This window comes from Panthera leo, chromosome E2, assembly GCF_018350215.1.
Source record: "Panthera leo isolate Ple1 chromosome E2, P.leo_Ple1_pat1.1, whole genome shotgun sequence".
In the NCBI taxonomy this organism is placed as follows: Eukaryota; Metazoa; Chordata; class Mammalia; order Carnivora; family Felidae; genus Panthera; species Panthera leo.
This window is the reverse complement of record NC_056693.1, coordinates 18,538,912-18,547,840: the sequence shown is the minus strand read 5'-3', so window position 1 is coordinate 18,547,840 and position 8,929 is coordinate 18,538,912.

Sequence of the window (8,929 nt, the reverse complement as noted above, 5' to 3'; positions counted from 1 at the left end):
AGGTGAGCACGAGCCCTGCATCGATGAGCCCTGCTCCTCTGCCCCCCCCCTACCCCTCACTCACTTGTGCCCTCCCTCTCTCAAAAAACAAACAAATGCCCCACTAAAGTATTTAGAAGGAAATACAAGAGGAAATTGTCAGGACTGAAGGCTATGTGAAGTATAAACATTAAGCAACAACAAAAGGATCAAGGATCTGTTTCCACATTTTAAAACTAGGAAAAAAAAGGGGGGGTGCTGGCTGGCTCAGTTGGTGAAGCATGCAACTCTTGATCTCGGGGTTATGAGTTTGAGCCCCAGGTTGGGTGTAGAGTTTACTTGAAATCTTAAAATAAAAATTTAAAAAAACCCAGAATAATAAAGATCTAAATGGAAATCAATGAAGTAAACAGACTATAGAGAAAATCAGTAAGGGGCACCTGGGTGGCTCAGTCGGTTAAGTGTCTGACTTCAGCTCAGGTCACGATTTCATGGTTTGTGAGTTCAAGCCCTGTATCCGGCTCTCTACTGTCAGCACAAAGCCCACTTTGGATCCTGTCTCCCGCGCTGTGCCCCTCCCCCGCTCACTCACTCTGTCTTTCTCAAAATAAAAGAGTAAAACCAAAAGCCTTAAGAATAATAAAATAGACAAGCCTCTATGCAAGATTTATCAAGTTATGAAAGGAAATACACAAATTACCAATATCAGGAATGAGAAAGGAGACATCACCACAATTACACAAATACTGAGAGGGGAAAAAGGGAAAATCATGAACCTATTTCTACCAATAAACAATTTAAATGAAATTAACAAATTCCTTTAAAGACACAAATGACTAAAGTTTACAAAAACAGATAAAAAAAATAGATAACCTATGTAGCCCTATATCTATAATTAAATTTTGAATTAGAAATCTTTGCATAAAGTTACTTACATCTGTTGCGTCTCTATGCTGGACGAAGGATACAATGTTGTCCTACTGCACATATTTGCCAACGTCACATTCAGAGACCGCACGTAGCTTGAAAATGGCTGCAAAGTAAATACTAGAACTCATGCTTGACTTACTTTTTCATTAGCTGTGAAGACGCAAGAAAGTAGACACTATGTTAATTCAAATTCAACTTAAAAGTATATGGTGTCTATAGTTTCCCACTGGGAACAGCGCAAAATTTTGAGGATGTTTTCAGTATTCAAAATCTATTACCCCTTTACGTAAATAAGTTACCAACATCATTGATAAATGACTGAAATTCCAACAAATTTCTTTGCTGTTTCATTGTATTCTTCAACCAACATTTTAACAATAGGCAAAAGATACGAATGGGCATTTTACCAAAGACACTTGGGTAGGAAATAACATTTTACAAATGCTCAAGGTCATGAGTCATTAGAGAAATGCCAGGCAAAACCACAGCGAGATTCTACTACTACAGGCCTATTAAAATGGCAAACATTAGAAACACTGATCGTATCAATTCTTGGCTACTATATGGAAGAACTGGAACTCATTCACTTTGGGGGAAAGTAACATGGTATAAGTACTTTAGAAAACAATTTGTCGGTTTCCAAAAATTTTTAACATTCACCTGCCCTTGACAAAGACATTGTACTCTTAGATATTATCACAAGGGAAATGAAGGCATAGGCCCATGTGAATACCTGTACATTCATGCCCATACCTTAGTTTGTAATAGCCAAAAACTCATGTTATTTAACATACAAAAAGCTTAAAAAATTATAGTGCATTTGAGTAAGTTTTCTGGTAAAATGGTAGAATAGGAAGCACTAGAAAGTCATCTCCCTATCTACACAACAGTCATATTGGCGGAATATGTCTATTGTAACTATTTTGGAACTCTGGGGTCTATTCAAAGGCTTACAACTTACGGAGGAAGCCTTAAGCAGTAAATTGCAGTTAATTTTGCTCAATGTATGTCCTCAGCACTGTAGCAGCTACCTATCCCTTATCGCCTTGCCCTGTGGCAGGCAGCTCTTTGTGTGTCCCTGGAGCGGCTTGCATGCACTTTTGGGGAGACTGGGTAGGACCCCACTCTCCAAATATTGAGGATCTGTGCTCTAATCTGACCGCAGAGGTGAACACACAGAAGTGGGCGGCCATTTGTGCAACTCTTGTCCAATTGTTACAAGCCACTACCCCTCTGGCTGAGGTGACTCCCAGGGGATTTTAGGTGCCAGCACATTTCTTCCCCTTCATTTTTCTTTTTCTCCTTTTGGGAGTCAAATACTTAGGATTAAGACATTCCAAAGCAATCACATACACAGGAGAATTTTAGAAGTCAAGTTAACAGGCTCAGAAGAGACCTGAGATAGATACACTTCACGCTGATCCCTGGCAGAGACGGCCTAGGACGGTTAAAAACATTTCGAAATAAAAATGGCAAACGCTGGGAAAAGATGAAGAATCTGTTTCCAGAGTTAACACATAATTAAATTTAAGTGTCCAGTGCTCAACAACAACAAAAATCACAAGGCAAACAAAAAAACCCAGGAAAGCATGGCCCGTTCAAAGGGGGAAAACATCACCAGAAACTGTCTCGTAAAAAAACCCTGATGTCAGCTCCCATTAGACAAAGACTTTAAAACAACTATCTTAGGATCCTGAGGGAGATGGTGGCGTAGGAGGACGCTGGGCTCACCGCGTCCTGCTGATTACTTAGATTCCACCCACACCTGCCTAAATAACCCAGAAAACTGCCAGAAGACTAGCAGAACGGAGTCTCCGGAGCCAAGCGCAGACGAGAGGCCCACGGAAGAGGGTAGGAAGGGCAGAGAGTAGGTGCGCACTCCACGGACTGGCGGGAGGGAGCCGGGGCGGAGGGGCGGCCCGGCCAAGCAGAGCCCCCGGGTCTGGCTGGCAAAAGCGGAGGGGCCGGACAGGGTGTGTTCGGACAGCAAGCGGGACTTAACATCTGGAAGGTTATAAGCTAACAGCTCTGCTCGGAGAGCGGGAGGGCTGGAGGGCAACGGGAGGGAGAGTTGTTGAGCCCCAGATGACAGAGCTCAGCTTGGCGGGGAACAAAGATGCTCGCCAGCGCCATCTCCCTCGCCCATCCCCCAGCCAAAATCCCAAAGGGAACCCGTTCCTGCCAGGGAACTTGCTCGCTCCGCGCAAACACCCAACGCTGTGCTTCTGCGGATCCATCCCTCCGGAGGCGCGTCTGACTCCCTCCCGGTGCCGCAGGGCCCCTCCCGAAGCAGATCTCTGAAGGAAAAGCGAGCTGAGCCTGCCCCTCCCGCCCCCGTGCACCTTGCTGATCCACCCCAGCTAATACGCCAGATCCCCAGCACAAGCCTGGCAGTGTGCAAGCAGCCCAGATGGGCCACGCCACCCCACAGTGAGTCCCGCCCCTAGGAGAGGGGAAGAGAAGGCACACTCCAGTCTGACTGTGGCCCCAGCGGTGGGCTGGGGGCAGACATCAGGTCGGACTGCGGCCCCGCTCACCAACTCCAGTTATACACCACAGCACAGGGGAAGTGCCCTGCAGGTCCCCACCACTCCAGGGACTATCCAAAATGACCAAACGGAAGAATTCCCCTCAAAAGAATCTCCAGGAAATAGCGACAGCTAACGAACTGATCAAAAACGATTTAAGCACTATAACAGAAAGTGAATTTAGAATAATAGTCATAAAATTAATCGCTGGGCTTGAAAACAGTATAGAGGACAGCAGAGAATCTCTTGCTACAGAGATCAAGGGACTAAGGAACAGTCAGGAGGAGCTAAAAAAATGCTATAAACGAGCTACAAAATAAAATGGAAACAACCACGGCTGGGATTGAAGAGGCAGAGGAGAGAATAGGTGAACTAGAAAATAAAATTATGGAAAAAGAGGAAGCTGAGAAAAAGAGAGATAAAAAAAAATCCAGGAGTATGAGGGGAAAATTAGAGAACTAAGTGATGCACTAAAGAGAAATAATCTACGCATAATTGGTATCCCAGAGGAGGAAGAGAGAGGGAAAGGTGCTGAAGGTGTACTTGAAGAAATAATAGCTGAGAACTTCCCTGATCTGGGGAAGGAAAAAGGCATTGAAATCAAAGAGGCACAGAGAACTCCCTTCACACATAACTTGAATCGACCTTCTGCACAAGCATGAAACCTACAGACATCACAATGACTCTAAACCCATATCTTTCTATAATAACACTGAACGTAAATGGGCTAAATGCGCCAACCAAAAGACATAGGGTATCAGAATGGATAAAAAAACAAGACCCATCTGTTTGCTGTCTACAAGAGACTCATTTTAGACCTCAGGACACCTTCAGATTGAAAGTGAGGGGATGGAGAACTATTTATCATACTTGGAAGTCAAAAGAAAGCTGGAGTAGCCATACTTATATCAGACAAACTAGACTTTAAATTAAAGGTTGTAACAAGAGATGAAGGGCATTATGTAATAATTACAGGGTCTATCCATCAGGAAGAGCTAACAATTATAAATGTCTATGCACCGAATACGGAAGCCCCCAAATATATGAAACAATTACTCACAAACGTAAGCAACCTTATTGATAAGAATGTGGTAATTGCAGGGGGCTTTAATACCCCACTTACAACAATGGAGAGATCATCTAGACACATGGTCAATAAAGAAACAAGGGCCCTGAATGATACATTGGATCAGATGGACTTGACAGATATATTTAGAACTCTGCATCCCAAAGCAACAGAACATACTTTCTTCTCGAGTGCACATGGAACATTCTCCAAGACAGATCACATACTGGGTCACAAAACAGCCCTTCATAAGTTTACAAGAATTGAAATTATATCATGCATACTTTCAGACCACAATGCTATGAAGCTTGAAATCAACCACAGGAAAAAGTCTGGAAAACCTCCAAAAGCATGGAGGTTAAGGAACACCCTACTAAAGAATGAATGGGTCAACCAGGCAATTAGAGAAGAAATGAAAAAATATATGGAAACAAACAAAAATGAAAATACAACAATCCAAACGCTCTGGGATGCAGCGAAGGCAGTTCTGAGAGGAAAATATGTTGCAGTCCAGGCCTATCTCAAGAAACAAGAAAAATCCCAAATACAAAATCTAACAGCACATCTAAAGGAAATAGAAGCAGAACAGCAAAGACAGCCTAAACCCAGCAGAAGAAGAGAAATAATAAAGATCAGAGGAGAAATAAACAATACAGAATCTAAAAAAACTGTAGAGCAAATCAATGAAACCAAGAGTTGGTTTTTTGAAAAAATAAACAAAATTGATAAACCTCTAGCCAGGCTTCTCAAAAAGAAAAGGGAGATGATCCAAATAGATAAAATCATGAATGAAAATGGAATTATTACAACCAATCCCTCAGAAATACAAGCAATTATCAGGGAATACCATGAAAAATTATATGCCAACAAACTGGACAACCTGGAAGAAATGGACAAATTCCTAAACACCCACACTCTTCCAAAACTCAATCAGGAGGAAATAGAAAGCTTGAACAGACCCATAACCAGCGAAGAAATTGAATCAGTTATCAAAAATCTCCCAACAAATAAGAGTCCAGGACCAGATGGCTTCCCAGGTGAGTTCTACCAGACATTTAAAGCAGAGATAATACCTATCCTTCTCAAGCTATTTCAAAAATAGAAAGGGAAGGAAAACTTCCAGACTCATTCTATGAAGCCAGTATTACTTTGATTCCTAAACCAGATAGAGACCCAGTAAAAAAAAAAAAAAAAAAAAAAAAAAAGGACTACAGGCCAATACCCCTGATGAATATGGATGCAAAAATTCTCAATAAGATACTAGCAAATCAAATTCAACAGCATATGAAAAGAATTATTCACCATGATCAAGTGGGATTCATTCCTGGGATGCAGGGCTGGTTCAACATTCGCAAATCAATCGATGTGATACATCACATTAATAAAAGAAAAGATAAAAACCATATGATCCCGTCAATCGATGCAGAAAAAGCATTTGACAAAATTCAGCAACGTTTCTTAACAAAAACCCTCCAGGAAGTCGGGATAGAAGGAACATACTTAAACATCATAAAAGCTATTTATGAAAAGCCCACAGCTAACATCATCCTCAATGGGGAAAAACTGAGAGCTTTTTCCCTGAGATCAGGAACACGACAGGGATGTCCACTCTCACCACTGTTGTTTAACATAGTGTTGGAAGTTCTAGCATCATCAATCAGACAACAGAAAGAAATCAAAAGCATAAAAATTGGCCAAGATGAAGTTAAGCTTTCACTTTTTGCAGATGACATGATATTATACATGGAAAATCCGATAGATCCACCAAAAGTCTGCTCGAACTGATACATGAATCCAGCAAAGTTGTAGGATACAAAATCAATGTACAGAAATCAGTTGCATTCTTATGCACTAATAATGAAGCAACAGAAAGACAAATAAAGAAACGGATCCCATTCACAATTGCACCAAGAAGCATAAAATACCTAGGGATAAATCTAACCAAAGATGTAAAAGATCTGTATGCTGAAAACTATAGAAAGCTTATGAAGGAAATTGAAGAAGAGATAAAGAAATGGAAAAACATTCCGTGCTCATGGGTTGGAAAAATAAATATTGTCAAAATGTCAATACTACCCAAAGCTATCTACACATTCAATGCAATCCCAATCAAAATTGCACCAGCATTCTTCTCAAAGCTAGAACAAGCAATCCTAAAATTCATATGGAACCACAAAAGGCCCTGAATAGCCAAAGTAATTTTGAAGAAGACCAAAGCAGGAGGCATCACAATCCCAGACTTTAGCCTCTACTACAAAGCTGTAATCATCAAGACAGCATGGTGTTGGCACAAAAACAGACACATAGACCAATGGAATAGAATAGAAACCCCAGGACTAGACCCACAAAAGTATGGCCAACTAATCTTTGACAAAGCAGGAAAGAACATCCAATGGAAAAAAGACAGTCTCTTTAACAAATGGTGCTGGGAGAACTGGACAGCAACATGCAGAAGGTTGAAGCTAGACCACTTTCTCACACCATTCACAAAAATAAACTCAAAATGGATAAAGGACCTGAATGTGAGACAGGAAACCATCAAAACCCTAGAGGAGAAAACAGGAAAAGACCTCTCTGACCTCAGCCGCAGCAATTTCTTACTTGACACATCCCCAAAGGCAAGGGAATTAAAAGCAAAAATGAACTATTGGGACCTCATGAAGACAAAAAGCTTCTGCACAGCAAAGGAAACAATCAACAAAACTAAAAGGCAACCCACGGAATGGGAAAAGATATTTGCAAATGACATATCGGACAAAGGGCTAGTATCCAAAATCTATAAAGAGCTCACCAAACTTCACACCCGAAAAACAAATAATCCAGTGAAGAAATGGACAGAAAACATAAATAGACACTTCTCTAAAGAAGACATCCGGATGGCCAACAGGCACATGAAAAGATGCTCAATGTTGCTCCTCATCAGGGAAATACAAATCAAAACCACACTCAGGTATCACCTCATGCCAGTCAGAGTGGCCAAAATGAACAAATCAGGAGACTATAGATGCTGGAGAGGATGTGGAGAAACGGGAACCCTCTTGCCCTGTTGGTGGAAATGCAAACTGGTGCAGCTACTCTGGAAAACAGTGTGGAGGTTCCTCAAAAAATAAAAATAGACCTACCTTATGACCCAGCAATAGCACTGCTAGGAATTTACCCAAGAGATACAGGAGTGCATAGGGGCACATGTACCCCAATGTTTATAGCAGCACTCTCAACAATAGCCAAATTATGGAAAGAGCCTAAAGGTCCATCAACTGATGAATGGATAAAGAAATTGTGGTTTATATACACAATGGAGTACTACGTGGCAATGAGAAAGAATGAAATATGGCCCTTTGTAGCAACGTGGATGGAACTGGAGAGTGTGATGCTAAGTGAAACAAGCCATACAGAGGAAGACAGATACCATATGTTTTCACTCTTATGTGGATCCTGAGAAACTTAACAGAAACCCATGGGGGAGGGGAAGGGAAAAAAAAGGGGTTAGAGTGGGAGAGAGCCAAAGCACAAGAGACTCTTAAAAACTGAGAACAAACTGAGGGTTGATGGCGGGGGTGGAAGGGAGGGGGGGATGGGTGATGGGTATTGAAGAGGGCATCTTTTGGGATGAGCACTGGGTGTTGTATGGAAACCAATTTGACAATAAATTTCATATATTGAAAAAAAAAGAAAAAAACCCTATCTTATAGATGATCAGATAACTAAAGGAAGACATGGAGAAAGGCAAGGAAATGCTGTATGAACAAAAATGGAAATATCACACAAGACATAGAAAACATAAAAAGGAATCAAAACGAGATTCTAGTGCTAAAATTACCACAACTGAAATGAAAAATTCGCTAGAGGGATTCAAAAGCAGATTTGAGAACATGGAAGAATCAGTGAACTTCAAGACAGGAAAATCAAAAGAGAAAGGAGTGAAGGAAAGTAAACAGAATATAAGGCACCTCGGGAACACCTTCAAGAGGAACAACACACACTTTGTCGGAGTCCCAGGACATGAGACAAAGGAGAGATAACTTGAAGATTTAATGGCTGAAAACTCCCCCGGATTGATGAAATACATAAATATAACCACCCAAGAAGCTCAATGAACTCCAAAAAGGATGAATTCAAAGAGACCCAAATCAAGACAAACTACAATCTGTCAAAAGACCGAGAAATTTGACAGGAACAAGGGAGGTGACCTGTCAACACAAGGGATCCTCAGTAAGATTGTCCACAGATTCTTCATCAGATCCTTTAGAAGCCAGAGGGTCGCCTGGATGGCTCAGTTGGTTAAGTGTCTGACTCTTGGTTTTGACTCCGGTCATGATCCCAGGGTCGTGAGTTCAAGCCTGCATCCATCGGGCTTGCATTGTCCGTGCAGAGCCTGCTTGGGACTCTCTCTCTCCCTCTCTCTCTGCCCCTCCCCCACTAGCTC